Source organism: Trichomycterus rosablanca, unplaced genomic scaffold (genome assembly GCF_030014385.1).
Source record: "Trichomycterus rosablanca isolate fTriRos1 unplaced genomic scaffold, fTriRos1.hap1 scaffold_89, whole genome shotgun sequence".
NCBI lineage: Eukaryota > Metazoa > Chordata > Actinopteri > Siluriformes > Trichomycteridae > Trichomycterus > Trichomycterus rosablanca.
In genome coordinates this window covers 104930-129901 of record NW_026947258.1, presented here as the reverse complement: position 1 = coordinate 129901, position 24972 = coordinate 104930, and the positions used below count along the sequence as shown (strand labels likewise).

At 51.5% G+C, this 24972-nt stretch overlaps 62 non-coding genes across 62 annotated transcripts; all 62 read right to left on the bottom strand.

Annotated features, from left to right (window-relative positions):
- Window positions 1-181: 181 nt before the first annotated feature.
- On the bottom strand, window positions 182-372 carry LOC134308406 (U2 spliceosomal RNA). The gene has a single exon (XR_010010672.1). It is a non-coding gene; the product is annotated as a U2 spliceosomal RNA (small nuclear RNA).
- A 117-nt stretch (window positions 373-489) lies between these two features.
- Window positions 490-604, bottom strand: LOC134308660 (U5 spliceosomal RNA). The gene has a single exon (XR_010010895.1). It is a non-coding gene; the product is annotated as a U5 spliceosomal RNA (small nuclear RNA).
- A 379-nt stretch (window positions 605-983) lies between these two features.
- LOC134308495 (U2 spliceosomal RNA) lies at window positions 984-1174 on the bottom strand. Its single transcript, XR_010010758.1, has one exon. It is a non-coding gene; the product is annotated as a U2 spliceosomal RNA (small nuclear RNA).
- A 117-nt stretch (window positions 1175-1291) lies between these two features.
- On the bottom strand, window positions 1292-1406 carry LOC134308245 (U5 spliceosomal RNA). The gene has a single exon (XR_010010518.1). It is a non-coding gene; the product is annotated as a U5 spliceosomal RNA (small nuclear RNA).
- A 379-nt stretch (window positions 1407-1785) lies between these two features.
- LOC134308405 (U2 spliceosomal RNA) lies at window positions 1786-1976 on the bottom strand. Its single transcript, XR_010010671.1, has one exon. It is a non-coding gene; the product is annotated as a U2 spliceosomal RNA (small nuclear RNA).
- A 117-nt stretch (window positions 1977-2093) lies between these two features.
- Window positions 2094-2208, bottom strand: LOC134308659 (U5 spliceosomal RNA). The gene has a single exon (XR_010010894.1). It is a non-coding gene; the product is annotated as a U5 spliceosomal RNA (small nuclear RNA).
- A 380-nt stretch (window positions 2209-2588) lies between these two features.
- Window positions 2589-2779, bottom strand: LOC134308295 (U2 spliceosomal RNA). Its single transcript, XR_010010564.1, has one exon. It is a non-coding gene; the product is annotated as a U2 spliceosomal RNA (small nuclear RNA).
- Window positions 2780-2896: 117 nt separating this feature from the next.
- Window positions 2897-3011, bottom strand: LOC134308657 (U5 spliceosomal RNA). The gene has a single exon (XR_010010892.1). It is a non-coding gene; the product is annotated as a U5 spliceosomal RNA (small nuclear RNA).
- Window positions 3012-3386: 375 nt separating this feature from the next.
- Window positions 3387-3577, bottom strand: LOC134308293 (U2 spliceosomal RNA). The gene has a single exon (XR_010010562.1). It is a non-coding gene; the product is annotated as a U2 spliceosomal RNA (small nuclear RNA).
- Window positions 3578-3694: 117 nt separating this feature from the next.
- LOC134308656 (U5 spliceosomal RNA) lies at window positions 3695-3809 on the bottom strand. Its single transcript, XR_010010891.1, has one exon. It is a non-coding gene; the product is annotated as a U5 spliceosomal RNA (small nuclear RNA).
- A 379-nt stretch (window positions 3810-4188) lies between these two features.
- Window positions 4189-4379, bottom strand: LOC134308404 (U2 spliceosomal RNA). Its single transcript, XR_010010670.1, has one exon. It is a non-coding gene; the product is annotated as a U2 spliceosomal RNA (small nuclear RNA).
- A 117-nt stretch (window positions 4380-4496) lies between these two features.
- On the bottom strand, window positions 4497-4611 carry LOC134308654 (U5 spliceosomal RNA). Its single transcript, XR_010010890.1, has one exon. It is a non-coding gene; the product is annotated as a U5 spliceosomal RNA (small nuclear RNA).
- Window positions 4612-4990: 379 nt separating this feature from the next.
- LOC134308403 (U2 spliceosomal RNA) lies at window positions 4991-5181 on the bottom strand. The gene has a single exon (XR_010010669.1). It is a non-coding gene; the product is annotated as a U2 spliceosomal RNA (small nuclear RNA).
- Window positions 5182-5298: 117 nt separating this feature from the next.
- Window positions 5299-5413, bottom strand: LOC134308536 (U5 spliceosomal RNA). The gene has a single exon (XR_010010778.1). It is a non-coding gene; the product is annotated as a U5 spliceosomal RNA (small nuclear RNA).
- Window positions 5414-5792: 379 nt separating this feature from the next.
- Window positions 5793-5983, bottom strand: LOC134308402 (U2 spliceosomal RNA). The gene has a single exon (XR_010010668.1). It is a non-coding gene; the product is annotated as a U2 spliceosomal RNA (small nuclear RNA).
- A 117-nt stretch (window positions 5984-6100) lies between these two features.
- Window positions 6101-6215, bottom strand: LOC134308653 (U5 spliceosomal RNA). The gene has a single exon (XR_010010889.1). It is a non-coding gene; the product is annotated as a U5 spliceosomal RNA (small nuclear RNA).
- A 379-nt stretch (window positions 6216-6594) lies between these two features.
- On the bottom strand, window positions 6595-6785 carry LOC134308292 (U2 spliceosomal RNA). Its single transcript, XR_010010561.1, has one exon. It is a non-coding gene; the product is annotated as a U2 spliceosomal RNA (small nuclear RNA).
- Window positions 6786-6902: 117 nt separating this feature from the next.
- LOC134308652 (U5 spliceosomal RNA) lies at window positions 6903-7017 on the bottom strand. The gene has a single exon (XR_010010888.1). It is a non-coding gene; the product is annotated as a U5 spliceosomal RNA (small nuclear RNA).
- Window positions 7018-7392: 375 nt separating this feature from the next.
- Window positions 7393-7583, bottom strand: LOC134308291 (U2 spliceosomal RNA). Its single transcript, XR_010010560.1, has one exon. It is a non-coding gene; the product is annotated as a U2 spliceosomal RNA (small nuclear RNA).
- Window positions 7584-7700: 117 nt separating this feature from the next.
- LOC134308651 (U5 spliceosomal RNA) lies at window positions 7701-7815 on the bottom strand. The gene has a single exon (XR_010010887.1). It is a non-coding gene; the product is annotated as a U5 spliceosomal RNA (small nuclear RNA).
- A 379-nt stretch (window positions 7816-8194) lies between these two features.
- On the bottom strand, window positions 8195-8385 carry LOC134308401 (U2 spliceosomal RNA). The gene has a single exon (XR_010010667.1). It is a non-coding gene; the product is annotated as a U2 spliceosomal RNA (small nuclear RNA).
- Window positions 8386-8502: 117 nt separating this feature from the next.
- LOC134308650 (U5 spliceosomal RNA) lies at window positions 8503-8617 on the bottom strand. The gene has a single exon (XR_010010886.1). It is a non-coding gene; the product is annotated as a U5 spliceosomal RNA (small nuclear RNA).
- A 379-nt stretch (window positions 8618-8996) lies between these two features.
- Window positions 8997-9187, bottom strand: LOC134308290 (U2 spliceosomal RNA). The gene has a single exon (XR_010010559.1). It is a non-coding gene; the product is annotated as a U2 spliceosomal RNA (small nuclear RNA).
- Window positions 9188-9304: 117 nt separating this feature from the next.
- On the bottom strand, window positions 9305-9419 carry LOC134308649 (U5 spliceosomal RNA). The gene has a single exon (XR_010010885.1). It is a non-coding gene; the product is annotated as a U5 spliceosomal RNA (small nuclear RNA).
- Window positions 9420-9794: 375 nt separating this feature from the next.
- LOC134308289 (U2 spliceosomal RNA) lies at window positions 9795-9985 on the bottom strand. Its single transcript, XR_010010558.1, has one exon. It is a non-coding gene; the product is annotated as a U2 spliceosomal RNA (small nuclear RNA).
- Window positions 9986-10102: 117 nt separating this feature from the next.
- On the bottom strand, window positions 10103-10217 carry LOC134308648 (U5 spliceosomal RNA). The gene has a single exon (XR_010010884.1). It is a non-coding gene; the product is annotated as a U5 spliceosomal RNA (small nuclear RNA).
- A 380-nt stretch (window positions 10218-10597) lies between these two features.
- LOC134308399 (U2 spliceosomal RNA) lies at window positions 10598-10788 on the bottom strand. The gene has a single exon (XR_010010665.1). It is a non-coding gene; the product is annotated as a U2 spliceosomal RNA (small nuclear RNA).
- Window positions 10789-10905: 117 nt separating this feature from the next.
- On the bottom strand, window positions 10906-11020 carry LOC134308647 (U5 spliceosomal RNA). Its single transcript, XR_010010883.1, has one exon. It is a non-coding gene; the product is annotated as a U5 spliceosomal RNA (small nuclear RNA).
- Window positions 11021-11399: 379 nt separating this feature from the next.
- Window positions 11400-11590, bottom strand: LOC134308288 (U2 spliceosomal RNA). Its single transcript, XR_010010557.1, has one exon. It is a non-coding gene; the product is annotated as a U2 spliceosomal RNA (small nuclear RNA).
- Window positions 11591-11707: 117 nt separating this feature from the next.
- LOC134308645 (U5 spliceosomal RNA) lies at window positions 11708-11822 on the bottom strand. The gene has a single exon (XR_010010881.1). It is a non-coding gene; the product is annotated as a U5 spliceosomal RNA (small nuclear RNA).
- A 379-nt stretch (window positions 11823-12201) lies between these two features.
- Window positions 12202-12392, bottom strand: LOC134308398 (U2 spliceosomal RNA). Its single transcript, XR_010010664.1, has one exon. It is a non-coding gene; the product is annotated as a U2 spliceosomal RNA (small nuclear RNA).
- Window positions 12393-12509: 117 nt separating this feature from the next.
- LOC134308644 (U5 spliceosomal RNA) lies at window positions 12510-12624 on the bottom strand. The gene has a single exon (XR_010010880.1). It is a non-coding gene; the product is annotated as a U5 spliceosomal RNA (small nuclear RNA).
- Window positions 12625-13003: 379 nt separating this feature from the next.
- LOC134308397 (U2 spliceosomal RNA) lies at window positions 13004-13194 on the bottom strand. Its single transcript, XR_010010663.1, has one exon. It is a non-coding gene; the product is annotated as a U2 spliceosomal RNA (small nuclear RNA).
- A 117-nt stretch (window positions 13195-13311) lies between these two features.
- Window positions 13312-13426, bottom strand: LOC134308643 (U5 spliceosomal RNA). The gene has a single exon (XR_010010879.1). It is a non-coding gene; the product is annotated as a U5 spliceosomal RNA (small nuclear RNA).
- A 379-nt stretch (window positions 13427-13805) lies between these two features.
- On the bottom strand, window positions 13806-13996 carry LOC134308287 (U2 spliceosomal RNA). The gene has a single exon (XR_010010556.1). It is a non-coding gene; the product is annotated as a U2 spliceosomal RNA (small nuclear RNA).
- Window positions 13997-14113: 117 nt separating this feature from the next.
- Window positions 14114-14228, bottom strand: LOC134308642 (U5 spliceosomal RNA). Its single transcript, XR_010010878.1, has one exon. It is a non-coding gene; the product is annotated as a U5 spliceosomal RNA (small nuclear RNA).
- Window positions 14229-14603: 375 nt separating this feature from the next.
- LOC134308396 (U2 spliceosomal RNA) lies at window positions 14604-14794 on the bottom strand. The gene has a single exon (XR_010010662.1). It is a non-coding gene; the product is annotated as a U2 spliceosomal RNA (small nuclear RNA).
- A 117-nt stretch (window positions 14795-14911) lies between these two features.
- Window positions 14912-15026, bottom strand: LOC134308641 (U5 spliceosomal RNA). Its single transcript, XR_010010877.1, has one exon. It is a non-coding gene; the product is annotated as a U5 spliceosomal RNA (small nuclear RNA).
- Window positions 15027-15405: 379 nt separating this feature from the next.
- Window positions 15406-15596, bottom strand: LOC134308269 (U2 spliceosomal RNA). Its single transcript, XR_010010539.1, has one exon. It is a non-coding gene; the product is annotated as a U2 spliceosomal RNA (small nuclear RNA).
- Window positions 15597-15713: 117 nt separating this feature from the next.
- LOC134308640 (U5 spliceosomal RNA) lies at window positions 15714-15828 on the bottom strand. Its single transcript, XR_010010876.1, has one exon. It is a non-coding gene; the product is annotated as a U5 spliceosomal RNA (small nuclear RNA).
- A 379-nt stretch (window positions 15829-16207) lies between these two features.
- LOC134308268 (U2 spliceosomal RNA) lies at window positions 16208-16398 on the bottom strand. Its single transcript, XR_010010538.1, has one exon. It is a non-coding gene; the product is annotated as a U2 spliceosomal RNA (small nuclear RNA).
- Window positions 16399-16515: 117 nt separating this feature from the next.
- LOC134308638 (U5 spliceosomal RNA) lies at window positions 16516-16630 on the bottom strand. Its single transcript, XR_010010875.1, has one exon. It is a non-coding gene; the product is annotated as a U5 spliceosomal RNA (small nuclear RNA).
- A 381-nt stretch (window positions 16631-17011) lies between these two features.
- On the bottom strand, window positions 17012-17202 carry LOC134308282 (U2 spliceosomal RNA). The gene has a single exon (XR_010010551.1). It is a non-coding gene; the product is annotated as a U2 spliceosomal RNA (small nuclear RNA).
- A 117-nt stretch (window positions 17203-17319) lies between these two features.
- On the bottom strand, window positions 17320-17434 carry LOC134308637 (U5 spliceosomal RNA). The gene has a single exon (XR_010010874.1). It is a non-coding gene; the product is annotated as a U5 spliceosomal RNA (small nuclear RNA).
- A 379-nt stretch (window positions 17435-17813) lies between these two features.
- LOC134308267 (U2 spliceosomal RNA) lies at window positions 17814-18004 on the bottom strand. Its single transcript, XR_010010537.1, has one exon. It is a non-coding gene; the product is annotated as a U2 spliceosomal RNA (small nuclear RNA).
- A 117-nt stretch (window positions 18005-18121) lies between these two features.
- LOC134308636 (U5 spliceosomal RNA) lies at window positions 18122-18236 on the bottom strand. The gene has a single exon (XR_010010873.1). It is a non-coding gene; the product is annotated as a U5 spliceosomal RNA (small nuclear RNA).
- A 379-nt stretch (window positions 18237-18615) lies between these two features.
- LOC134308266 (U2 spliceosomal RNA) lies at window positions 18616-18806 on the bottom strand. Its single transcript, XR_010010536.1, has one exon. It is a non-coding gene; the product is annotated as a U2 spliceosomal RNA (small nuclear RNA).
- A 117-nt stretch (window positions 18807-18923) lies between these two features.
- On the bottom strand, window positions 18924-19038 carry LOC134308635 (U5 spliceosomal RNA). The gene has a single exon (XR_010010872.1). It is a non-coding gene; the product is annotated as a U5 spliceosomal RNA (small nuclear RNA).
- A 379-nt stretch (window positions 19039-19417) lies between these two features.
- Window positions 19418-19608, bottom strand: LOC134308265 (U2 spliceosomal RNA). The gene has a single exon (XR_010010535.1). It is a non-coding gene; the product is annotated as a U2 spliceosomal RNA (small nuclear RNA).
- A 117-nt stretch (window positions 19609-19725) lies between these two features.
- LOC134308633 (U5 spliceosomal RNA) lies at window positions 19726-19840 on the bottom strand. Its single transcript, XR_010010870.1, has one exon. It is a non-coding gene; the product is annotated as a U5 spliceosomal RNA (small nuclear RNA).
- A 379-nt stretch (window positions 19841-20219) lies between these two features.
- On the bottom strand, window positions 20220-20410 carry LOC134308395 (U2 spliceosomal RNA). The gene has a single exon (XR_010010661.1). It is a non-coding gene; the product is annotated as a U2 spliceosomal RNA (small nuclear RNA).
- A 117-nt stretch (window positions 20411-20527) lies between these two features.
- Window positions 20528-20642, bottom strand: LOC134308632 (U5 spliceosomal RNA). The gene has a single exon (XR_010010869.1). It is a non-coding gene; the product is annotated as a U5 spliceosomal RNA (small nuclear RNA).
- A 379-nt stretch (window positions 20643-21021) lies between these two features.
- Window positions 21022-21212, bottom strand: LOC134308264 (U2 spliceosomal RNA). Its single transcript, XR_010010534.1, has one exon. It is a non-coding gene; the product is annotated as a U2 spliceosomal RNA (small nuclear RNA).
- A 117-nt stretch (window positions 21213-21329) lies between these two features.
- On the bottom strand, window positions 21330-21444 carry LOC134308631 (U5 spliceosomal RNA). Its single transcript, XR_010010868.1, has one exon. It is a non-coding gene; the product is annotated as a U5 spliceosomal RNA (small nuclear RNA).
- A 379-nt stretch (window positions 21445-21823) lies between these two features.
- On the bottom strand, window positions 21824-22014 carry LOC134308286 (U2 spliceosomal RNA). The gene has a single exon (XR_010010555.1). It is a non-coding gene; the product is annotated as a U2 spliceosomal RNA (small nuclear RNA).
- A 117-nt stretch (window positions 22015-22131) lies between these two features.
- LOC134308630 (U5 spliceosomal RNA) lies at window positions 22132-22246 on the bottom strand. The gene has a single exon (XR_010010867.1). It is a non-coding gene; the product is annotated as a U5 spliceosomal RNA (small nuclear RNA).
- Window positions 22247-22626: 380 nt separating this feature from the next.
- Window positions 22627-22817, bottom strand: LOC134308394 (U2 spliceosomal RNA). Its single transcript, XR_010010660.1, has one exon. It is a non-coding gene; the product is annotated as a U2 spliceosomal RNA (small nuclear RNA).
- Window positions 22818-22934: 117 nt separating this feature from the next.
- LOC134308629 (U5 spliceosomal RNA) lies at window positions 22935-23049 on the bottom strand. Its single transcript, XR_010010866.1, has one exon. It is a non-coding gene; the product is annotated as a U5 spliceosomal RNA (small nuclear RNA).
- Window positions 23050-23429: 380 nt separating this feature from the next.
- On the bottom strand, window positions 23430-23620 carry LOC134308263 (U2 spliceosomal RNA). Its single transcript, XR_010010533.1, has one exon. It is a non-coding gene; the product is annotated as a U2 spliceosomal RNA (small nuclear RNA).
- A 117-nt stretch (window positions 23621-23737) lies between these two features.
- LOC134308628 (U5 spliceosomal RNA) lies at window positions 23738-23852 on the bottom strand. Its single transcript, XR_010010865.1, has one exon. It is a non-coding gene; the product is annotated as a U5 spliceosomal RNA (small nuclear RNA).
- A 379-nt stretch (window positions 23853-24231) lies between these two features.
- LOC134308262 (U2 spliceosomal RNA) lies at window positions 24232-24422 on the bottom strand. The gene has a single exon (XR_010010532.1). It is a non-coding gene; the product is annotated as a U2 spliceosomal RNA (small nuclear RNA).
- A 117-nt stretch (window positions 24423-24539) lies between these two features.
- LOC134308627 (U5 spliceosomal RNA) lies at window positions 24540-24654 on the bottom strand. Its single transcript, XR_010010864.1, has one exon. It is a non-coding gene; the product is annotated as a U5 spliceosomal RNA (small nuclear RNA).
- Between the last annotated feature and the right edge of the window lie 318 nt (window positions 24655-24972).

Below are 24972 nucleotides of genomic sequence, written 5' to 3'. Positions count from 1 at the left end.
TAAGTAAAATGGAGGGAAAATGAAAAAGCGGGAAAAGCGGGACTCCCTAGCTCAAAAGGACCGAGGAAACCCCGGGCCTAGGCTAGGCAAAGGTCTAAGGCGCCGTACCCCTAATCCCAACAGCTTTCCAGCAGGGGCCAGTCACCAGCATTCGTCAATTACTCTTTCGTTTGACCGTTTATGAGGGTGCACCGTGACAGGAGGCAATGCAATACCTGGTCGATGCGTGGAGTGGACGGAGCAAGCCCCTCTTCCGACTCCCAGGCCTAAAAATCCATTTAATATATGGTCCTCGGGTAGAGGACGTATCAGATATTAAACTGATAAGAACAGATACTACACTTGATCTTAGCCAAAAGGCCGAGAAGCGATAACCTGAAATAGGCGCCGGGCCACTGGCCCTACCTTTTGAGGATCCGGACTAGTGGACGGCGCTGACCGGCCGCCTTCACGCCCACACACCTTCTGTCATTCCACCAGCAAAAGAGCAGCTTTGCAAAGACAAAGCCTTCAAAAAATAAGTTGAACTTGTCAACGTTCCTCTCCACGGAAATCTTTAGTAAAAGGCGAAAGATTTGTACGTGAATGAAGAGAAACTCCAGCCCTGCTCGCCGGTCGCCCAGGCCTCCGTAGGCCACCGGCCGCTCAAGGAAGAGGGCTCGAGGTAGAGCGACGAAAACCTGCAGCAAAAGCGCCCTTGGGTCGTCGGGTGGGTGACGAGGCAGCACAGCCTTTGCCTGGAGAAACACAGGGTGGGGGAAAATTAAGTCTTTCGCCTTTTTTTTTTTTTTTTTTTTTTTTTTAAGTAAAATGGAGGGAAAATGAAAAAGCGGGAAAAGCGGGACTCCCTAGCGCAAAAGGACCGAGGAAACCCCGGGCCTAGGCTAGGCAAAGGTCTAAGGCGCCGTACCCCTAATCCCAACAGCTTTCCAGCAGGGGCCAGTCACCAGCATTCGTCAATTACTCTTTCGTTTGACCGTTTATGAGGGTGCACCGTGCCAGGAGACAATGCAATACCTGGTCAATGCGTGGAGTGGACTGAGCAAGCCCCTCTTCCGACTCCCAGGCCTAAAAATCCATTTAATATATGGTCCTCGGGTAGAGGACGTATCAGATATTAAACTGATAAGAACAGATACTACACTTGATCTTAGCCAAAAGGCCGAGAAGCGATAACCTGAAATAGGCGCCGGGCCACTGGCCCTACCTTTTGAGGATCCGGACTAGTGGACGGCGCTGACCGGCCGCCTTCACGCCCACACACCTTCTGTCATTCCACCAGCAAAAGAGCAGCTTTGCAAAGACAAAGCCTTCAAAAAATAAGTTGAACTTGTCAACGTTCCTCTCCACGGAAATCTTTAGTAAAAGGCGAAAGATTTTTACGTGAATGAAGAGAAACTCCAGCCCTGCTCGCCGGTCGCCCAGGCCTCCGTAGGCCACCGGCCGCTCAAGGAAGAGGGCTCGAGGTAGAGCGACGAAAACCTGCAGCAAAAGCGCCCTTGGGTCGTCGGGTGGGTGACGAGGCAGCACAGCCTTTGCCTGGAGAAACACAGGGTGGGGGAAAATTAAGTCTTTCGCCTTTTTTTTTTTTTTTTTTTTTTTTTTAAGTAAAATGGAGGGAAAATGAAAAAGCGGGAAAAGCGGGACTCCCTAGCGCAAAAGGACCGAGGAAACCCCGGGCCTAGGCTAGGCAAAGGTCTAAGGCGCCGTACCCCTAATCCCAACAGCTTTCCAGCAGGGGCCAGTCACCAGCATTCGTCAATTACTCTTTCGTTTGACCGTTTATGAGGGTGCACCGTGACAGGAGGCAATGCAATACCTGGTCGATGCGTGGAGTGGACGGAGCAAGCCCCTCTTCCGACTCCCAGGCCTAAAAATCCATTTAATATATGGTCCTCGGGTAGAGGACGTATCAGATATTAAACTGATAAGAACAGATACTACACTTGATCTTAGCCAAAAGGCCGAGAAGCGATAACCTGAAATAGGCGCCGGGCCACGGGCCCTACCTTTTGAGGATCCGGACTAGTGGACGGCGCTGACCGGCCGCCTTCACGCCCACACACCTTCTGTCATTCCACCAGCAAAAGAGCAGCTTTGCAAAGACAAAGCCTTCAAAAAATAAGTTGAACTTGTCAACGTTCCTCTCCACGGAAATCTTTAGTAAAAGGCGAAAGATTTGTACGTGAATGAAGAGAAACTCCAGCCCTGCTCGCCGGTCGCCCAGGCCTCCGTAGGCCACCGGCCGCTCAAGGAAGAGGGCTCGAGGTAGAGCGACGAAAACCTGCAGCAAAAGCGCCCTTGGGTCGTCGGGTGGGTGACGAGGCAGCACAGCCTTTGCCTGGAGAAACACAGGGTGGGGGAAAATTAAGTCTTTCGCCTTTTTTTTTTTTTTTTTTTTTTTTTTTAAGTAAAATGGAGGGAAAATGAAAAAGCGGGAAAAGCGGGACTCCCTAGCGCAAAAGGACCGAGGAAACCCCGGGCCTAGGCTAGGCAAAGGTCTAAGGCGCCGTACCCCTAATCCCAACAGCTTTCCAGCAGGGGCCAGTCACCAGCATTCGTCAATTACTCTTTCGTTTGACCGTTTATGAGGGTGCACCGTGCCAGGAGGCAATGCAATACCTGGTCGATGCGTGGAGTGGACTGAGCAAGCCCCTCTTCCGACTCCCAGGCCTAAAAATCCATTTAATATATGGTCCTCGGGTAGAGGACGTATCAGATATTAAACTGATAAGAACAGATACTACACTTGATCTTAGCCAAAAGGCCGAGAAGCGATAACCTGAAATAGGCGCCAGGCCACGGGCCCTACCTTTTGAGGGTCCGGACTAGTGGACGGCGCTGACCGGCCGCCTTCACGCCCACACACCTTCTGTCATTCCACCAGCAAAAGAGCAGCTTTGCAAAGACAAAGCCTTCAAAAAATAAGTTGAACTTGTCAACGTTCCTCTCCACGGAAATCTTTAGTAAAAGGCGAAAGATTTGTACGTGAATGAAGAGAAACTCCAGCCCTGCTCGCCTGTCGCCCAGGCCTCCGTAGGCCACCGGCCGCTCAAGGAAGAGGGCTCGAGGTAGAGCGACGAAAACCTGCAGCAAAAGCGCCCTTGGGTCGTCGGGTGGGTGACGAGGCAGCACAGCCTTTGCCTGGAGAAACACAGGGTGGGGGAAAATTAAGTTTTTCGCCTTTTCTTTTTTTTTTTTTTTTTAAGTAAAATGGAGGGAAAATGAAAAAGCGGGAAAAGCGGGACTCCCTAGCGCAAAAGGACCGAGGAAACCCCGGGCCTAGGCTAGGCAAAGGTCTAAGGCGCCGTACCCCTAATCCCAACAGCTTTCCAGCAGGGGCCAGTCACCAGCATTCGTCAATTACTCTTTCGTTTGACCGTTTATGAGGGTGCACCGTGCCAGGAGGCAATGCAATACCTGGTCGATGCGTGGAGTGGACTGAGCAAGCCCCTCTTCCGACTCCCAGGCCTAAAAATCCATTTAATATATGGTCCTCGGGTAGAGGACGTATCAGATATTAAACTGATAAGAACAGATACTACACTTGATCTTAGCCAAAAGGCCGAGAAGCGATAACCTGAAATAGGCGCCGGGCCACAGGCCCTACCTTTTGAGGGTCCGGACTAGTGGACGGCGCTGACCGGCCGCCTTCACGCCCACACACCTTCTGTCATTCCACCAGCAAAAGAGCAGCTTTGCAAAGACAAAGCCTTCAAAAAATAAGTTGAACTTGTCAACGTTCCTCTCCACGGAAATCTTTAGTAAAAGGCGAAAGATTTGTACGTGAATGAAGAGAAACTCCAGCCCTGCTCGCCTGTCGCCCAGGCCTCCGTAGGCCACCGGCCGCTCAAGGAAGAGGGCTCGAGGTAGAGCGACGAAAACCTGCAGCAAAAGCGCCCTTGGGTCGTCGGGTGGGTGACGAGGCAGCACAGCCTTTGCCTGGAGAAACACAGGGTGGGGGAAAATTAAGTCTTTCGCCTTTTTTTTTTTTTTTTTTTTTTTTTTAAGTAAAATGGAGGGAAAATGAAAAAGCGGGAAAAGCGGGACTCCCTAGCGCAAAAGGACCGAGGAAACCCCGGGCCTAGGCTAGGCAAAGGTCTAAGGCGCCGTACCCCTAATCCCAACAGCTTTCCAGCAGGGGCCAGTCACCAGCATTCGTCAATTACTCTTTCGTTTGACCGTTTATGAGGGTGCACCGTGACAGGAGGCAATGCAATACCTGGTCGATGCGTGGAGTGGACGGAGCAAGCCCCTCTTCCGACTCCCAGGCCTAAAAATCCATTTAATATATGGTCCTCGGGTAGAGGACGTATCAGATATTAAACTGATAAGAACAGATACTACACTTGATCTTAGCCAAAAGGCCGAGAAGCGATAACCTGAAATAGGCGCCGGGCCACTGGCCCTACCTTTTGAGGATCCGGACTAGTGGACGGCGCTGACCGGCCGCCTTCACGCCCACACACCTTCTGTCATTCCACCAGCAAAAGAGCAGCTTTGCAAAGACAAAGCCTTCAAAAAATAAGTTGAACTTGTCAACGTTCCTCTCCACGGAAATCTTTAGTAAAAGGCGAAAGATTTGTACGTGAATGAAGAGAAACTCCAGCCCTGCTCGCCGGTCGCCCAGGCCTCCGTAGGCCACCGGCCGCTCAAGGAAGAGGGCTCGAGGTAGAGCGACGAAAACCTGCAGCAAAAGCGCCCTTGGGTCGTCGGGTGGGTGACGAGGCAGCACAGCCTTTGCCTGGAGAAACACAGGGTGGGGGAAAATTAAGTCTTTCGCCTTTTTTTTTTTTTTTTTTTTTTTTTTAAGTAAAATGGAGGGAAAATGAAAAAGCGGGAAAAGCGGGACTCCCTAGCGCAAAAGGACCGAGGAAACCCCGGGCCTAGGCTAGGCAAAGGTCTAAGGCGCCGTACCCCTAATCCCAACAGCTTTCCAGCAGGGGCCAGTCACCAGCATTCGTCAATTACTCTTTCGTTTGACCGTTTATGAGGGTGCACCGTGACAGGAGGCAATGCAATACCTGGTCGATGCGTGGAGTGGACGGAGCAAGCCCCTCTTCCGACTCCCAGGCCTAAAAATCCATTTAATATATGGTCCTCGGGTAGAGGACGTATCAGATATTAAACTGATAAGAACAGATACTACACTTGATCTTAGCCAAAAGGCCGAGAAGCGATAACCTGAAATAGGCGCCGGGCCACGGGCCCTACCTTTTGAGGGTCCGGACTAGTGGACGGCGCTGACCGGCCGCCTTCACGCCCACACACCTTCTGTCATTCCACCAGCAAAAGAGCAGCTTTGCAAAGACAAAGCCTTCAAAAAATAAGTTGAACTTGTCAACGTTCCTCTCCACGGAAATCTTTAGTAAAAGGCGAAAGATTTGTACGTGAATGAAGAGAAACTCCAGCTCTGCTCGCCTGTCGCCCAGGCCTCCGTAGGCCACCGGCCGCTCAAGGAAGAGGGCTCGAGGTAGAGCGACGAAAACCTGCAGCAAAAGCGCCCTTGGGTCGTCGGGTGGGTGACGAGGCAGCACAGCCTTTGCCTGGAGAAACACAGGGTGGGGGAAAATTAAGTCTTTCGCCTTTTTTTTTTTTTTTTTTTTTTTTTTAAGTAAAATGGAGGGAAAATGAAAAAGCGGGAAAAGCGGGACTCCCTAGCGCAAAAGGACAGAGGAAACCCCGGGCCTAGGCTAGGCAAAGGTCTAAGGCGCCGTACCCCTAATCCCAACAGCTTTCCAGCAGGGGCCAGTCACCAGCATTCGTCAATTACTCTTTCGTTTGACCGTTTATGAGGGTGCACCGTGACAGGAGGCAATGCAATACCTGGTCGATGCGTGGAGTGGACGGAGCAAGCCCCTCTTCCGACTCCCAGGCCTAAAAATCCATTTAATATATGGTCCTCGGGTAGAGGACGTATCAGATATTAAACTGATAAGAACAGATACTACACTTGATCTTAGCCAAAAGGCCGAGAAGCGATAACCTGAAATAGGCGCCGGGCCACTGGCCCTACCTTTTGAGGATCCGGACTAGTGGACGGCGCTGACCGGCCGCCTTCACGCCCACACACCTTCTGTCATTCCACCAGCAAAAGAGCAGCTTTGCAAAGACAAAGCCTTCAAAAAATAAGTTGAACTTGTCAACGTTCCTCTCCACGGAAATCTTTAGTAAAAGGCGAAAGATTTGTACGTGAATGAAGAGAAACTCCAGCCCTGCTCGCCGGTCGCCCAGGCCTCCGTAGGCCACCGGCCGCTCAAGGAAGAGGGCTCGAGGTAGAGCGACGAAAACCTGCAGCAAAAGCGCCCTTGGGTCGTCGGGTGGGTGACGAGGCAGCACAGCCTTTGCCTGGAGAAACACAGGGTGGGGGAAAATTAAGTCTTTCGCCTTTTTTTTTTTTTTTTTTTTTTTTTTAAGTAAAATGGAGGGAAAATGAAAAAGCGGGAAAAGCGGGACTCCCTAGCGCAAAAGGACCGAGGAAACCCCGGGCCTAGGCTAGGCAAAGGTCTAAGGCGCCGTACCCCTAATCCCAACAGCTTTCCAGCAGGGGCCAGTCACCAGCATTCGTCAATTACTCTTTCGTTTGACCGTTTATGAGGGTGCACCGTGCCAGGAGGCAATGCAATACCTGGTCGATGCGTGGAGTGGACTGAGCAAGCCCCTCTTCCGACTCCCAGGCCTAAAAATCCATTTAATATATGGTCCTCGGGTAGAGGACGTATCAGATATTAAACTGATAAGAACAGATACTACACTTGATCTTAGCCAAAAGGCCGAGAAGCGATAACCTGAAATAGGCGCCGGGCCACGGGCCCTACCTTTTGAGGGTCCGGACTAGTGGACGGCGCTGACCGGCCGCCTTCACGCCCACACACCTTCTGTCATTCCACCAGCAAAAGAGCAGCTTTGCAAAGACAAAGCCTTCAAAAAATAAGTTGAACTTGTCAACGTTCCTCTCCACGGAAATCTTTAGTAAAAGGCGAAAGATTTGTACGTGAATGAAGAGAAACTCCAGCCCTGCTCGCCTGTCGCCCAGGCCTCCGTAGGCCACCGGCCGCTCAAGGAAGAGGGCTCGAGGTAGAGCGACGAAAACCTGCAGCAAAAGCGCCCTTGGGTCGTCGGGTGGGTGACGAGGCAGCACAGCCTTTGCCTGGAGAAACACAGGGTGGGGGAAAATTAAGTTTTTCGCCTTTTCTTTTTTTTTTTTTTTTTAAGTAAAATGGAGGGAAAATGAAAAAGCGGGAAAAGCGGGACTCCCTAGCGCAAAAGGACCGAGGAAACCCCGGGCCTAGGCTAGGCAAAGGTCTAAGGCGCCGTACCCCTAATCCCAACAGCTTTCCAGCAGGGGCCAGTCACCAGCATTCGTCAATTACTCTTTCATTTGACCGTTTATGAGGGTGCACCGTGCCAGGAGGCAATGCAATACCTGGTCGATGCGTGGAGTGGACTGAGCAAGCCCCTCTTCCGACTCCCAGGCCTAAAAATCCATTTAATATATGGTCCTCGGGTAGAGGACGTATCAGATATTAAACTGATAAGAACAGATACTACACTTGATCTTAGCCAAAAGGCCGAGAAGCGATAACCTGAAATAGGCGCCGGGCCACGGGCCCTACCTTTTGAGGGTCCGGACTAGTGGACGGCGCTGACCGGCCGCCTTCACGCCCACACACCTTCTGTCATTCCACCAGCAAAAGAGCAGCTTTGCAAAGACAAAGCCTTCAAAAAATAAGTTGAACTTGTCAACGTTCCTCTCCACGGAAATCTTTAGTAAAAGGCGAAAGATTTGTACGTGAATGAAGAGAAACTCCAGCCCTGCTCGCCTGTCGCCCAGGCCTCCGTAGGCCACCGGCCGCTCAAGGAAGAGGGCTCGAGGTAGAGCGACGAAAACCTGCAGCAAAAGCGCCCTTGGGTCGTCGGGTGGGTGACGAGGCAGCACAGCCTTTGCCTGGAGAAACACAGGGTGGGGGAAAATTAAGTCTTTCGCCTTTTTTTTTTTTTTTTTTTTTTTTTTAAGTAAAATGGAGGGAAAATGAAAAAGCGGGAAAAGCGGGACTCCCTAGCGCAAAAGGACCGAGGAAACCCCGGGCCTAGGCTAGGCAAAGGTCTAAGGCGCCGTACCCCTAATCCCAACAGCTTTCCAGCAGGGGCCAGTCACCAGCATTCGTCAATTACTCTTTCGTTTGACCGTTTATGAGGGTGCACCGTGACAGGAGGCAATGCAATACCTGGTCGATGCGTGGAGTGGACGGAGCAAGCCCCTCTTCCGACTCCCAGGCCTAAAAATCCATTTAATATATGGTCCTCGGGTAGAGGACGTATCAGATATTAAACTGATAAGAACAGATACTACACTTGATCTTAGCCAAAAGGCCGAGAAGCGATAACCTGAAATAGGCGCCGGGCCACTGGCCCTACCTTTTGAGGATCCGGACTAGTGGACGGCGCTGACCGGCCGCCTTCACGCCCACACACCTTCTGTCATTCCACCAGCAAAAGAGCAGCTTTGCAAAGACAAAGCCTTCAAAAAATAAGTTGAACTTGTCAACGTTCCTCTCCACGGAAATCTTTAGTAAAAGGCGAAAGATTTGTACGTGAATGAAGAGAAACTCCAGCCCTGCTCGCCGGTCGCCCAGGCCTCCGTAGGCCACCGGCCGCTCAAGGAAGAGGGCTCGAGGTAGAGCGACGAAAACCTGCAGCAAAAGCGCCCTTGGGTCGTCGGGTGGGTGACGAGGCAGCACAGCCTTTGCCTGGAGAAACACAGGGTGGGGGAAAATTAAGTCTTTCGCCTTTTTTTTTTTTTTTTTTTTTTTTTTAAGTAAAATGGAGGGAAAATGAAAAAGCGGGAAAAGCGGGACTCCCTAGCGCAAAAGGACCGAGGAAACCCCGGGCCTAGGCTAGGCAAAGGTCTAAGGCGCCGTACCCCTAATCCCAACAGCTTTCCAGCAGGGGCCAGTCACCAGCATTCGTCAATTACTCTTTCGTTTGACCGTTTATGAGGGTGCACCGTGCCAGGAGGCAATGCAATACCTGGTCGATGCGTGGAGTGGACTGAGCAAGCCCCTCTTCCGACTCCCAGGCCTAAAAATCCATTTAATATATGGTCCTCGGGTAGAGGACGTATCAGATATTAAACTGATAAGAACAGATACTACACTTGATCTTAGCCAAAAGGCCGAGAAGCGATAACCTGAAATAGGCGCCGGGCCACGGGCCCTACCTTTTGAGGATCCGGACTAGTGGACGGCGCTGACCGGCCGCCTTCACGCCCACACACCTTCTGTCATTCCACCAGCAAAAGAGCAGCTTTGCAAAGACAAAGCCTTCAAAAAATAAGTTGAACTTGTCAACGTTCCTCTCCACGGAAATCTTTAGTAAAAGGCGAAAGATTTGTACGTGAATGAAGAGAAACTCCAGCCCTGCTCGCCTGTCGCCCAGGCCTCCGTAGGCCACCGGCCGCTCAAGGAAGAGGGCTCGAGGTAGAGCGACGAAAACCTGCAGCAAAAGCGCCCTTGGGTCGTCGGGTGGGTGACGAGGCAGCACAGCCTTTGCCTGGAGAAACACAGGGTGGGGGAAAATTAAGTTTTTCGCCTTTTCTTTTTTTTTTTTTTTTTAAGTAAAATGGAGGGAAAATGAAAAAGCGGGAAAAGCGGGACTCCCTAGCGCAAAAGGACCGAGGAAACCCCGGGCCTAGGCTAGGCAAAGGTCTAAGGCGCCGTACCCCTAATCCCAACAGCTTTCCAGCAGGGGCCAGTCACCAGCATTCGTCAATTACTCTTTCGTTTGACCGTTTATGAGGGTGCACCGTGCCAGGAGGCAATGCAATACCTGGTCGATGCGTGGAGTGGACTGAGCAAGCCCCTCTTCCGACTCCCAGGCCTAAAAATCCATTTAATATATGGTCCTCGGGTAGAGGACGTATCAGATATTAAACTGATAAGAACAGATACTACACTTGATCTTAGCCAAAAGGCCGAGAAGCGATAACCTGAAATAGGCGCCGGGCCACGGGCCCTACCTTTTGAGGGTCCGGACTAGTGGACGGCGCTGACCGGCCGCCTTCACGCCCACACACCTTCTGTCATTCCACCAGCAAAAGAGCAGCTTTGCAAAGACAAAGCCTTCAAAAAATAAGTTGAACTTGTCAACGTTCCTCTCCACGGAAATCTTTAGTAAAAGGCGAAAGATTTGTACGTGAATGAAGAGAAACTCCAGCCCTGCTCGCCTGTCGCCCAGGCCTCCGTAGGCCACCGGCCGCTCAAGGAAGAGGGCTCGAGGTAGAGCGACGAAAACCTGCAGCAAAAGCGCCCTTGGGTCGTCGGGTGGGTGACGAGGCAGCACAGCCTTTGCCTGGAGAAACACAGGGTGGGGGAAAATTAAGTCTTTCGCCTTTTTTTTTTTTTTTTTTTTTTTTTTTAAGTAAAATGGAGGGAAAATGAAAAAGCGGGAAAAGCGGGACTCCCTAGCGCAAAAGGACCGAGGAAACCCCGGGCCTAGGCTAGGCAAAGGTCTAAGGCGCCGTACCCCTAATCCCAACAGCTTTCCAGCAGGGGCCAGTCACCAGCATTCGTCAATTACTCTTTCGTTTGACCGTTTATGAGGGTGCACCGTGACAGGAGGCAATGCAATACCTGGTCGATGCGTGGAGTGGACGGAGCAAGCCCCTCTTCCGACTCCCAGGCCTAAAAATCCATTTAATATATGGTCCTCGGGTAGAGGACGTATCAGATATTAAACTGATAAGAACAGATACTACACTTGATCTTAGCCAAAAGGCCGAGAAGCGATAACCTGAAATAGGCGCCGGGCCACTGGCCCTACCTTTTGAGGATCCGGACTAGTGGACGGCGCTGACCGGCCGCCTTCACGCCCACACACCTTCTGTCATTCCACCAGCAAAAGAGCAGCTTTGCAAAGACAAAGCCTTCAAAAAATAAGTTGAACTTGTCAACGTTCCTCTCCACGGAAATCTTTAGTAAAAGGCGAAAGATTTGTACGTGAATGAAGAGAAACTCCAGCCCTGCTCGCCGGTCGCCCAGGCCTCCGTAGGCCACCGGCCGCTCAAGGAAGAGGGCTCGAGGTAGAGCGACGAAAACCTGCAGCAAAAGCGCCCTTGGGTCGTCGGGTGGGTGACGAGGCAGCACAGCCTTTGCCTGGAGAAACACAGGGTGGGGGAAAATTAAGTCTTTCGCCTTTTTTTTTTTTTTTTTTTTTTTTTTAAGTAAAATGGAGGGAAAATGAAAAAGCGGGAAAAGCGGGACTCCCTAGCGCAAAAGGACCGAGGAAACCCCGGGCCTAGGCTAGGCAAAGGTCTAAGGCGCCGTACCCCTAATCCCAACAGCTTTCCAGCAGGGGCCAGTCACCAGCATTCGTCAATTACTCTTTCGTTTGACCGTTTATGAGGGTGCACCGTGCCAGGAGGCAATGCAATACCTGGTCGATGCGTGGAGTGGACTGAGCAAGCCCCTCTTCCGACTCCCAGGCCTAAAAATCCATTTAATATATGGTCCTCGGGTAGAGGACGTATCAGATATTAAACTGATAAGAACAGATACTACACTTGATCTTAGCCAAAAGGCCGAGAAGCGATAACCTGAAATAGGCGCCGGGCCACGGGCCCTACCTTTTGAGGATCCGGACTAGTGGACGGCGCTGACCGGCCGCCTTCACGCCCACACACCTTCTGTCATTCCACCAGCAAAAGAGCAGCTTTGCAAAGACAAAGCCTTCAAAAAATAAGTTGAACTTGTCAACGTTCCTCTCCACGGAAATCTTTAGTAAAAGGCGAAAGATTTGTACGTGAATGAAGAGAAACTCCAGCCCTGCTCGCCGGTCGCCCAGGCCTCCGTAGGCCACCGGCCGCTCAAGGAAGAGGGCTCGAGGTAGAGCGACGAAAACCTGCAGCAAAAGCGCCCTTGGGTCGTCGGGTGGGTGACGAGGCAGCACAGCCTTTGCCTGGAGAAACACAGGGTGGGGGAAAATTAAGTCTTTCGCCTTTTTTTTTTTTTTTTTTTTTTTTTTAAGTAAAATGGAGGGAAAATGAAAAAGCGGGAAAAGCGGGACTCCCTAGCGCAAAAGGACCGAGGAAACCCCGGGCCTAGGCTAGGCAAAGGTCTAAGGCGCCGTACCCCTAATCCCAACAGCTTTCCAGCAGGGGCCAGTCACCAGCATTCGTCAATTACTCTTTCGTTTGACCGTTTATGAGGGTGCACCGTGACAGGAGGCAATGCAATACCTGGTCGATGCGTGGAGTGGACGGAGCAAGCCCCTCTTCCGACTCCCAGGCCTAAAAATCCATTTAATATATGGTCCTCGGGTAGAGGACGTATCAGATATTAAACTGATAAGAACAGATACTACACTTGATCTTAGCCAAAAGGCCGAGAAGCGATAACCTGAAATAGGCGCCGGGCCACGGGCCCTACCTTTTGAGGATCCGGACTAGTGGACGGCGCTGACCGGCCGCCTTCACGCCCACACACCTTCTGTCATTCCACCAGCAAAAGAGCAGCTTTGCAAAGACAAAGCCTTCAAAAAATAAGTTGAACTTGTCAACGTTCCTCTCCACGGAAATCTTTAGTAAAAGGCGAAAGATTTGTACGTGAATGAAGAGAAACTCCAGCCCTGCTCGCCGGTCGCCCAGGCCTCCGTAGGCCACCGGCCGCTCAAGGAAGAGGGCTCGAGGTAGAGCGACGAAAACCTGCAGCAAAAGCGCCCTTGGGTCGTCGGGTGGGTGACGAGGCAGCACAGCCTTTGCCTGGAGAAACACAGGGTGGGGGAAAATTAAGTCTTTCGCCTTTTTTTTTTTTTTTTTTTTTTTTTTAAGTAAAATGGAGGGAAAATGAAAAAGCGGGAAAAGCGGGACTCCCTAGCGCAAAAGGACCGAGGAAACCCCGGGCCTAGGCTAGGCAAAGGTCTAAGGCGCCGTACCCCTAATCCCAACAGCTTTCCAGCAGGGGCCAGTCACCAGCATTCGTCAATTACTCTTTCGTTTGACCGTTTATGAGGGTGCACCGTGACAGGAGGCAATGCAATACCTGGTCGATGCGTGGAGTGGACGGAGCAAGCCCCTCTTCCGACTCCCAGGCCTAAAAATCCATTTAATATATGGTCCTCGGGTAGAGGACGTATCAGATATTAAACTGATAAGAACAGATACTACACTTGATCTTAGCCAAAAGGCCGAGAAGCGATAACCTGAAATAGGCGCCGGGCCACGGGCCCTACCTTTTGAGGATCCGGACTAGTGGACGGCGCTGACCGGCCGCCTTCACGCCCACACACCTTCTGTCATTCCACCAGCAAAAGAGCAGCTTTGCAAAGACAAAGCCTTCAAAAAATAAGTTGAACTTGTCAACGTTCCTCTCCACGGAAATCTTTAGTAAAAGGCGAAAGATTTGTACGTGAATGAAGAGAAACTCCAGCCCTGCTCGCCGGTCGCCCAGGCCTCCGTAGGCCACCGGCCGCTCAAGGAAGAGGGCTCGAGGTAGAGCGACGAAAACCTGCAGCAAAAGCGCCCTTGGGTCGTCGGGTGGGTGACGAGGCAGCACAGCCTTTGCCTGGAGAAACACAGGGTGGGGGAAAATTAAGTCTTTCGCCTTTTTTTTTTTTTTTTTTTTTTTTTTAAGTAAAATGGAGGGAAAATGAAAAAGCGGGAAAAGCGGGACTCCCTAGCGCAAAAGGACCGAGGAAACCCCGGGCCTAGGCTAGGCAAAGGTCTAAGGCGCCGTACCCCTAATCCCAACAGCTTTCCAGCAGGGGCCAGTCACCAGCATTCGTCAATTACTCTTTCGTTTGACCGTTTATGAGGGTGCACCGTGCCAGGAGGCAATGCAATACCTGGTCGATGCGTGGAGTGGACTGAGCAAGCCCCTCTTCCGACTCCCAGGCCTAAAAATCCATTTAATATATGGTCCTCGGGTAGAGGACGTATCAGATATTAAACTGATAAGAACAGATACTACACTTGATCTTAGCCAAAAGGCCGAGAAGCGATAACCTGAAATAGGCGCCGGGCCACTGGCCCTACCTTTTGAGGATCCGGACTAGTGGACGGCGCTGACCGGCCGCCTTCACGCCCACACACCTTCTGTCATTCCACCAGCAAAAGAGCAGCTTTGCAAAGACAAAGCCTTCAAAAAATAAGTTGAACTTGTCAACGTTCCTCTCCACGGAAATCTTTAGTAAAAGGCGAAAGATTTGTACGTGAATGAAGAGAAACTCCAGCCCTGCTCGCCGGTCGCCCAGGCCTCCGTAGGCCACCGGCCGCTCAAGGAAGAGGGCTCGAGGTAGAGCGACGAAAACCTGCAGCAAAAGCGCCCTTGGGTCGTCGGGTGGGTGACGAGGCAGCACAGCCTTTGCCTGGAGAAACACAGGGTGGGGGAAAATTAAGTTTTTCGCCTTTTTTTTTTTTTTTTTTTTTTAAGTAAAATGGAGGGAAAATGAAAAAGCGGGAAAAGCGGGACTCCCTAGCGCAAAAGGACCGAGGAAACCCCGGGCCTAGGCTAGGCAAAGGTCTAAGGCGCCGTACCCCTAATCCCAACAGCTTTCCAGCAGGGGCCAGTCACCAGCATTCGTCAATTACTCTTTCGTTTGACCGTTTATGAGGGTGCACCGTGACAGGAGGCAATGCAATACCTGGTCGATGCGTGGAGTGGACGGAGCAAGCCCCTCTTCCGACTCCCAGGCCTAAAAATCCATTTAATATATGGTCCTCGGGTAGAGGACGTATCAGATATTAAACTGATAAGAACAGATACTACACTTGATCTTAGCCAAAAGGCCGAGAAGCGATAACCTGAAATAGGCGCCGGGCCACGGGCCCTACCTTTTGAGGATCCGGACTAGTGGACGGCGCTGACCGGCCGCCTTCACGCCCACACACCTTCTGTCATTCCACCAGCAAAAGAGCAGCTTTGCAAAGACAAAGCCTTCAAAAAATAAGTTGAACTTGTCAACGTTCCTCTCCACGGAAATCTTTAGTAAAAGGCGAAAGATTTGTACGTGAATGAAGAGAAACTCCAGCCCTGCTCGCCTGTCGCCCAGGCCTCCGTAGGCCACCGGCCGCTCAAGGAAGAGGGCTCGAGGTAGAGCGACGAAAACCTGCAGCAAAAGCGCCCTTGGGTCGTCGGGTGGGTGACGAGGCAGCACAGCCTTTGCCTGGAGAAACACAGGGTGGGGGAAAATTAAGTCTTTCGCCTTTTTTTTTTTTTTTTTTTTTTTTTTAAGTAAAATGGAGGGAAAATGAAAAAGCGGGAAAAGCGGGACTCCCTAGCGCAAAAGGACCGAGGAAACCCCGGGCCTAGGCTAGGCAAAGGTCTAAGGCGCCGTACCCCTAATCCCAACAGCTTTCCAGCAGGGGCCAGTCACCAGCATTCGTCAATTACTCTTTCGTTTGACCGTTTATGAGGGTGCACCGTGCCAGGAGGCAATGCAATACCTGGTCGATGCGTGGAGTGGACGGAGCAAGCCCCTCTTCCGACTCCCAGGCCTAAAAATCCATTTAATATATGGTCCTCGGGTAGAGGACGTATCAGATATTAAACTGATAAGAACAGATACTACACTTGATCTTAGCCAAAAGGCCGAGAAGCGATAACCTGAAATAGGCGCCGGGCCACGGGCCCTACCTTTTGAGGATCCGGACTAGTGGACGGCGCTGACCGGCCGCCTTCACGCCCACACACCTTCTGTCATTCCACCAGCAAAAGAGCAGCTTTGCAAAGACAAAGCCTTCAAAAAATAAGTTGAACTTGTCAACGTTCCTCTCCACGGAAATCTTTAGTAAAAGGCGAAAGATTTGTACGTGAATGAAGAGAAACTCCAGCCCTGCTCGCCGGTCGCCCAGGCCTCCGTAGGCCACCGGCCGCTCAAGGAAGAGGGCTCGAGGTAGAGCGACGAAAACCTGCAGCAAAAGCGCCCTTGGGTCGTCGGGTGGGTGACGAGGCAGCACAGCCTTTGCCTGGAGAAACACAGGGTGGGGGAAAATTAAGTCTTTCGCCTTTTTTTTTTTTTTTTTTTTTTTTTTAAGTAAAATGGAGGGAAAATGAAAAAGCGGGAAAAGCGGGACTCCCTAGCGCAAAAGGACCGAGGAAACCCCGGGCCTAGGCTAGGCAAAGGTCTAAGGCGCCGTACCCCTAATCCCAACAGCTTTCCAGCAGGGGCCAGTCACCAGCATTCGTCAATTACTCTTTCGTTTGACCGTTTATGAGGGTGCACCGTGCCAGGAGGCAATGCAATACCTGGTCGATGCGTGGAGTGGACGGAGCAAGCCCCTCTTCCGACTCCCAGGCCTAAAAATCCATTTAATATATGGTCCTCGGGTAGAGGACGTATCAGATATTAAACTGATAAGAACAGATACTACACTTGATCTTAGCCAAAAGGCCGAGAAGCGATAACCTGAAATAGGCGCCGGGCCACGGGCCCTACCTTTTGAGGATCCGGACTAGTGGACGGCGCTGACCGGCCGCCTTCACGCCCACACACCTTCTGTCATTCCACCAGCAAAAGAGCAGCTTTGCAAAGACAAAGCCTTCAAAAAATAAGTTGAACTTGTCAACGTTCCTCTCCACGGAAATCTTTAGTAAAAGGCGAAAGATTTGTACGTGAATGAAGAGAAACTCCAGCCCTGCTCGCCGGTCGCCCAGGCCTCCGTAGGCCACCGGCCGCTCAAGGAAGAGGGCTCGAGGTAGAGCGACGAAAACCTGCAGCAAAAGCGCCCTTGGGTCGTCGGGTGGGTGACGAGGCAGCACAGCCTTTGCCTGGAGAAACACAGGGTGGGGGAAAATTAAGTCTTTCGCCTTTTTTTTTTTTTTTTTTTTTTTTTTTTAAGTAAAATGGAGGGAAAATGAAAAAGCGGGAAAAGCGGGACTCCCTAGCGCAAAAGGACCGAGGAAACCCCGGGCCTAGGCTAGGCAAAGGTCTAAGGCGCCGTACCCCTAATCCCAACAGCTTTCCAGCAGGGGCCAGTCACCAGCATTCGTCAATTACTCTTTCGTTTGACCGTTTATGAGGGTGCACCGTGACAGGAGGCAATGCAATACCTGGTCGATGCGTGGAGTGGACGGAGCAAGCCCCTCTTCCGACTCCCAGGCCTAAAAATCCATTTAATATATGGTCCTCAGGTAGAGGACGTATCAGATATTAAACTGATAAGAACAGATACTACACTTGATCTTAGCCAAAAGGCCGAGAAGCGATAACCTGAAATAGGCGCCGGGCCACGGGCCCTACCTTTTGAGGATCCGGACTAGTGGACGGCGCTGACCGGCCGCCTTCACGCCCACACACCTTCTGTCATTCCACCAGCAAAAGAGCAGCTTTGCAAAGACAAAGCCTTCAAAAAATAAGTTGAACTTGTCAACGTTCCTCTCCACGGAAATCTTTAGTAAAAGGCGAAAGATTTGTACGTGAATGAAGAGAAACTCCAGCCCTGCTCGCCTGTCGCCCAGGCCTCCGTAGGCCACCGGCCGCTCAAGGAAGAGGGCTCGAGGTAGAGCGACGAAAACCTGCAGCAAAAGCGCCCTTGGGTCGTCGGGTGGGTGACGAGGCAGCACAGCCTTTGCCTGGAGAAACACAGGGTGGGGGAAAATTAAGTCTTTCGCCTTTTTTTTTTTTTTTTTTTTTTTTTTAAGTAAAATGGAGGGAAAATGAAAAAGCGGGAAAAGCGGGACTCCCTAGCGCAAAAGGACCGAGGAAACCCCGGGCCTAGGCTAGGCAAAGGTCTAAGGCGCCGTACCCCTAATCCCAACAGCTTTCCAGCAGGGGCCAGTCACCAGCATTCGTCAATTACTCTTTCGTTTGACCGTTTATGAGGGTGCACCGTGCCAGGAGGCAATGCAATACCTGGTCGATGCGTGGAGTGGACGGAGCAAGCCCCTCTTCCGACTCCCAGGCCTAAAAATCCATTTAATATATGGTCCTCGGGTAGAGGACGTATCAGATATTAAACTGATAAGAACAGATACTACACTTGATCTTAGCCAAAAGGCCGAGAAGCGATAACCTGAAATAGGCGCCGGGCCACGGGCCCTACCTTTTGAGGATCCGGACTAGTGGACGGCGCTGACCGGCCGCCTTCACGCCCACACACCTTCTGTCATTCCACCAGCAAAAGAGCAGCTTTGCAAAGACAAAGCCTTCAAAAAATAAGTTGAACTTGTCAACGTTCCTCTCCACGGAAATCTTTAGTAAAAGGCGAAAGATTTGTACGTGAATGAAGAGAAACTCCAGCCCTGCTCGCCGGTCGCCCAGGCCTCCGTAGGCCACCGGCCGCTCAAGGAAGAGGGCTCGAGGTAGAGCGACGAAAACCTGCAGCAAAAGCGCCCTTGGGTCGTCGGGTGGGTGACGAGGCAGCACAGCCTTTGCCTGGAGAAACACAGGGTGGGGGAAAATTAAGTCTTTCGCCTTTTTTTTTTTTTTTTTTTTTTTTTTAAGTAAAATGGAGGGAAAATGAAAAAGCGGGAAAAGCGGGACTCCCTAGCGCAAAAGGACCGAGGAAACCCCGGGCCTAGGCTAGGCAAAGGTCTAAGGCGCCGTACCCCTAATCCCAACAGCTTTCCAGCAGGGGCCAGTCACCAGCATTCGTCAATTACTCTTTCGTTTGACCGTTTATGAGGGTGCACCGTGCCAGGAGGCAATGCAATACCTGGTCGATGCGTGGAGTGGACGGAGCAAGCCCCTCTTCCGACTCCCAGGCCTAAAAATCCATTTAATATATGGTCCTCGGGTAGAGGACGTATCAGATATTAAACTGATAAGAACAGATACTACACTTGATCTTAGCCAAAAGGCCGAGAAGCGATAACCTGAAATAGGCGCCGGGCCACGGGCCCTACCTTTTGAGGATCCGGACTAGTGGACGGCGCTGACCGGCCGCCTTCACGCCCACACACCTTCTGTCATTCCACCAGCAAAAGAGCAGCTTTGCAAAGACAAAGCCTTCAAAAAATAAGTTGAACTTGTCAACGTTCCTCTCCACGGAAATCTTTAGTAAAAGGCGAAAGATTTGTACGTGAATGAAGAGAAACTCCAGCCCTGCTCGCCGGTCGCCCAGGCCTCCGTAGGCCACCGGCCGCTCAAGGAAGAGGGCTCGAGGTAGAGCGACGAAAACCTGCAGCAAAAGCGCCCTTGGGTCGTCGGGTGGGTGACGAGGCAGCACAGCCTTTGCCTGGAGAAACACAGGGTGGGGGAAAATTAAGTCTTTCGCCTTTTTTTTTTTTTTTTTTTTTTTTTTAAGTAAAATGGAGGGAAAATGAAAAAGCGGGAAAAGCGGGACTCCCTAGCGCAAAAGGACCGAGGAAACCCCGGGCCTAGGCTAGGCAAAGGTCTAAGGCGCCGTACCCCTAATCCCAACAGCTTTCCAGCAGGGGCCAGTCACCAGCATTCGTCAATTACTCTTTCGTTTGACCGTTTATGAGGGTGCACCGTGCCAGGAGGCAATGCAATACCTGGTCGATGCGTGGAGTGGACGGAGCAAGCCCCTCTTCCGACTCCCAGGCCTAAAAATCCATTTAATATATGGTCCTCGGGTAGAGGACGTATCAGATATTAAACTGATAAGAACAGATACTACACTTGATCTTAGCCAAAAGGCCGAGAAGCGATAACCTGAAATAGGCGCCGGGCCACGGGCCCTACCTTTTGAGGATCCGGACTAGTGGACGGCGCTGACCGGCCGCCTTCACGCCCACACACCTTCTGTCATTCCACCAGCAAAAGAGCAGCTTTGCAAAGACAAAGCCTTCAAAAAATAAGTTGAACTTGTCAACGTTCCTCTCCACGGAAATCTTTAGTAAAAGGCGAAAGATTTGTACGTGAATGAAGAGAAACTCCAGCCCTGCTCGCCGGTCGCCCAGGCCTCCGTAGGCCACCGGCCGCTCAAGGAAGAGGGCTCGAGGTAGAGCGACGAAAACCTGCAGCAAAAGCGCCCTTGGGTCGTCGGGTGGGTGACGAGGCAGCACAGCCTTTGCCTGGAGAAACACAGGGTGGGGGAAAATTAAGTCTTTCGCCTTTTTTTTTTTTTTTTTTTTTTTTTTAAGTAAAATGGAGGGAAAATGAAAAAGCGGGAAAAGCGGGACTCCCTAGCGCAAAAGGACCGAGGAAACCCCGGGCCTAGGCTAGGCAAAGGTCTAAGGCGCCGTACCCCTAATCCCAACAGCTTTCCAGCAGGGGCCAGTCACCAGCATTCGTCAATTACTCTTTCGTTTGACCGTTTATGAGGGTGCACCGTGACAGGAGGCAATGCAATACCTGGTCGATGCGTGGAGTGGACGGAGCAAGCCCCTCTTCCGACTCCCAGGCCTAAAAATCCATTTAATATATGGTCCTCGGGTAGAGGACGTATCAGATATTAAACTGATAAGAACAGATACTACACTTGATCTTAGCCAAAAGGCCGAGAAGCGATAACCTGAAATAGGCGCCGGGCCACGGGCCCTACCTTTTGAGGATCCGGACTAGTGGACGGCGCTGACCGGCCGCCTTCACGCCCACACACCTTCTGTCATTCCACCAGCAAAAGAGCAGCTTTGCAAAGACAAAGCCTTCAAAAAATAAGTTGAACTTGTCAACGTTCCTCTCCACGGAAATCTTTAGTAAAAGGCGAAAGATTTGTACGTGAATGAAGAGAAACTCCAGCCCTGCTCGCCGGTCGCCCAGGCCTCCGTAGGCCACCGGCCGCTCAAGGAAGAGGGCTCGAGGTAGAGCGACGAAAACCTGCAGCAAAAGCGCCCTTGGGTCGTCGGGTGGGTGACGAGGCAGCACAGCCTTTGCCTGGAGAAACACAGGGTGGGGGAAAATTAAGTCTTTCGCCTTTTTTTTTTTTTTTTTTTTTTTTTTAAGTAAAATGGAGGGAAAATGAAAAAGCGGGAAAAGCGGGACTCCCTAGCGCAAAAGGACCGAGGAAACCCCGGGCCTAGGCTAGGCAAAGGTCTAAGGCGCCGTACCCCTAATCCCAACAGCTTTCCAGCAGGGGCCAGTCACCAGCATTCGTCAATTACTCTTTCGTTTGACCGTTTATGAGGGTGCACCGTGCCAGGAGGCAATGCAATACCTGGTCGATGCGTGGAGTGGACGGAGCAAGCCCCTCTTCCGACTCCCAGGCCTAAAAATCCATTTAATATATGGTCCTCGGGTAGAGGACGTATCAGATATTAAACTGATAAGAACAGATACTACACTTGATCTTAGCCAAAAGGCCGAGAAGCGATAACCTGAAATAGGCGCCGGGCCACGGGCCCTACCTTTTGAGGATCCGGACTAGTGGACGGCGCTGACCGGCCGCCTTCACGCCCACACACCTTCTGTCATTCCACCAGCAAAAGAGCAGCTTTGCAAAGACAAAGCCTTCAAAAAATAAGTTGAACTTGTCAACGTTCCTCTCCACGGAAATCTTTAGTAAAAGGCGAAAGATTTGTACGTGAATGAAGAGAAACTCCAGCCCTGCTCGCCGGTCGCCCAGGCCTCCGTAGGCCACCGGCCGCTCAAGGAAGAGGGCTCGAGGTAGAGCGACGAAAACCTGCAGCAAAAGCGCCCTTGGGTCGTCGGGTGGGTGACGAGGCAGCACAGCCTTTGCCTGGAGAAACACAGGGTGGGGGAAAATTAAGTCTTTCGCCTTTTTTTTTTTTTTTTTTTTTTTTTTAAGTAAAATGGAGGGAAAATGAAAAAGCGGGAAAAGCGGGACTCCCTAGCGCAAAAGGACCGAGGAAACCCCGGGCCTAGGCTAGGCAAAGGTCTAAGGCGCCGTACCCCTAATCCCAACAGCTTTCCAGCAGGGGCCAGTCACCAGCATTCGTCAATTACTCTTTCGTTTGACCGTTTATGAGGGTGCACCGTGCCAGGAGGCAATGCAATACCTGGTCGATGCGTGGAGTGGACTGAGCAAGCCCCTCTTCCGACTCCCAGGCCTAAAAATCCATTTAATATATGGTCCTCGGGTAGAGGACGTATCAGATATTAAACTGATAAGAACAGATACTACACTTGATCTTAGCCAAAAGGCCGAGAAGCGATAACCTGAAATAGGCGCCGGGCCACGGGCCCTACCTTTTGAGGATCCGGACTAGTGGACGGCGCTGACCGGCCGCCTTCACGCCCACACACCTTCTGTCATTCCACCAGCAAAAGAGCAGCTTTGCAAAGACAAAGCCTTCAAAAAATAAGTTGAACTTGTCAACGTTCCTCTCCACGGAAATCTTTAGTAAAAGGCGAAAGATTTGTACGTGAATGAAGAGAAACTCCAGCCCTGCTCGCCGGTCGCCCAGGCCTCCGTAGGCCACCGGCCGCTCAAGGAAGAGGGCTCGAGGTAGAGCGACGAAAACCTGCAGCAAAAGCGCCCTTGGGTCGTCGGGTGGGTGACGAGGCAGCACAGCCTTTGCCTGGAGAAACACAGGGTGGGGGAAAATTAAGTCTTTCGCCTTTTTTTTTTTTTTTTTTTTTTTTTTTAAGTAAAATGGAGGGAAAATGAAAAAGCGGGAAAAGCGGGACTCCCTAGCGCAAAAGGACCGAGGAAACCCCGGGCCTAGGCTAGGCAAAGGTCTAAGGCGCCGTACCCCTAATCCCAACAGCTTTCCAGCAGGGGCCAGTCACCAGCATTCGTCAATTACTCTTTCGTTTGACCGTTTATGAGGGTGCACCGTGACAGGAGGCAATGCAATACCTGGTCGATGCGTGGAGTGGACGGAGCAAGCCCCTCTTCCGACTCCCAGGCCTAAAAATCCATTTAATATATGGTCCTCGGGTAGAGGACGTATCAGATATTAAACTGATAAGAACAGATACTACACTTGATCTTAGCCAAAAGGCCGAGAAGCGATAACCTGAAATAGGCGCCGGGCCACGGGCCCTACCTTTTGAGGATCCGGACTAGTGGACGGCGCTGACCGGCCGCCTTCACGCCCACACACCTTCTGTCATTCCACCAGCAAAAGAGCAGCTTTGCAAAGACAAAGCCTTCAAAAAATAAGTTGAACTTGTCAACGTTCCTCTCCACGGAAATCTTTAGTAAAAGGCGAAAGATTTGTACGTGAATGAAGAGAAACTCCAGCCCTGCTCGCCGGTCGCCCAGGCCTCCGTAGGCCACCGGCCGCTCAAGGAAGAGGGCTCGAGGTAGAGCGACGAAAACCTGCAGCAAAAGCGCCCTTGGGTCGTCGGGTGGGTGACGAGGCAGCACAGCCTTTGCCTGGAGAAACACAGGGTGGGGGAAAATTAAGTCTTTCGCCTTTTTTTTTTTTTTTTTTTTTTTTTTTAAGTAAAATGGAGGGAAAATGAAAAAGCGGGAAAAGCGGGACTCCCTAGCGCAAAAGGACCGAGGAAACCCCGGGCCTAGGCTAGGCAAAGGTCTAAGGCGCCGAACCCCTAATCCCAACAGCTTTCCAGCAGGGGCCAGTCACCAGCATTCGTCAATTACTCTTTCGTTTGACCGTTTATGAGGGTGCACCGTGCCAGGAGGCAATGCAATACCTGGTCGATGCGTGGAGTGGACGGAGCAAGCCCCTCTTCCGACTCCCAGGCCTAAAAATCCATTTAATATATGGTCCTCGGGTAGAGGACGTATCAGATATTAAACTGATAAGAACAGATACTACACTTGATCTTAGCCAAAAGGCCGAGAAGCGATAACCTGAAATAGGCGCCGGGCCACGGGCCCTACCTTTTGAGGATCCGGACTAGTGGACGGCGCTGACCGGCCGCCTTCACGCCCACACACCTTCTGTCATTCCACCAGCAAAAGAGCAGCTTTGCAAAGACAAAGCCTTCAAAAAATAAGTTGAACTTGTCAACGTTCCTCTCCACGGAAATCTTTAGTAAAAGGCGAAAGATTTGTACGTGAATGAAGAGAAACTCCAGCCCTGCTCGCCGGTCGCCCAGGCCTCCGTAGGCCACCGGCCGCTCAAGGAAGAGGGCTCGAGGTAGAGCGACGAAAACCTGCAGCAAAAGCGCCCTTGGGTCGTCGGGTGGGTGACGAGGCAGCACAGCCTTTGCCTGGAGAAACACAGGGTGGGGGAAAATTAAGTCTTTCGCCTTTTTTTTTTTTTTTTTTTTTTTTTTAAGTAAAATGGAGGGAAAATGAAAAAGCGGGAAAAGCGGGACTCCCTAGCGCAAAAGGACCGAGGAAACCCCGGGCCTAGGCTAGGCAAAGGTCTAAGGCGCCGTACCCCTAATCCCAACAGCTTTCCAGCAGGGGCCAGTCACCAGCATTCGTCAATTACTCTTTCGTTTGACCGTTTATGAGGGTGCACCGTGCCAGGAGGCAATGCAATACCTGGTCGATGCGTGGAGTGGACGGAGCAAGCCCCTCTTCCGACTCCCAGGCCTAAAAATCCATTTAATATATGGTCCTCGGGTAGAGGACGTATCAGATATTAAACTGATAAGAACAGATACTACACTTGATCTTAGCCAAAAGGCCGAGAAGCGATAACCTGAAATAGGCGCCGGGCCACGGGCCCTACCTTTTGAGGATCCGGACTAGTGGACGGCGCTGACCGGCCGCCTTCACGCCCACACACCTTCTGTCATTCCACCAGCAAAAGAGCAGCTTTGCAAAGACAAAGCCTTCAAAAAATAAGTTGAACTTGTCAACGTTCCTCTCCACGGAAATCTTTAGTAAAAGGCGAAAGATTTGTACGTGAATGAAGAGAAACTCCAGCCCTGCTCGCCGGTCGCCCAGGCCTCCGTAGGCCACCGGCCGCTCAAGGAAGAGGGCTCGAGGTAGAGCGACGAAAACCTGCAGCAAAAGCGCCCTTGGGTCGTCGGGTGGGTGACGAGGCAGCACAGCCTTTGCCTGGAGAAACACAGGGTGGGGGAAAATTAAGTCTTTCGCCTTTTTTTTTTTTTTTTTTTTTTTTTTAAGTAAAATGGAGGGAAAATGAAAAAGCGGGAAAAGCGGGACTCCCTAGCGCAAAAGGACCGAGGAAACCCCGGGCCTAGGCTAGGCAAAGGTCTAAGGCGCCGTACCCCTAATCCCAA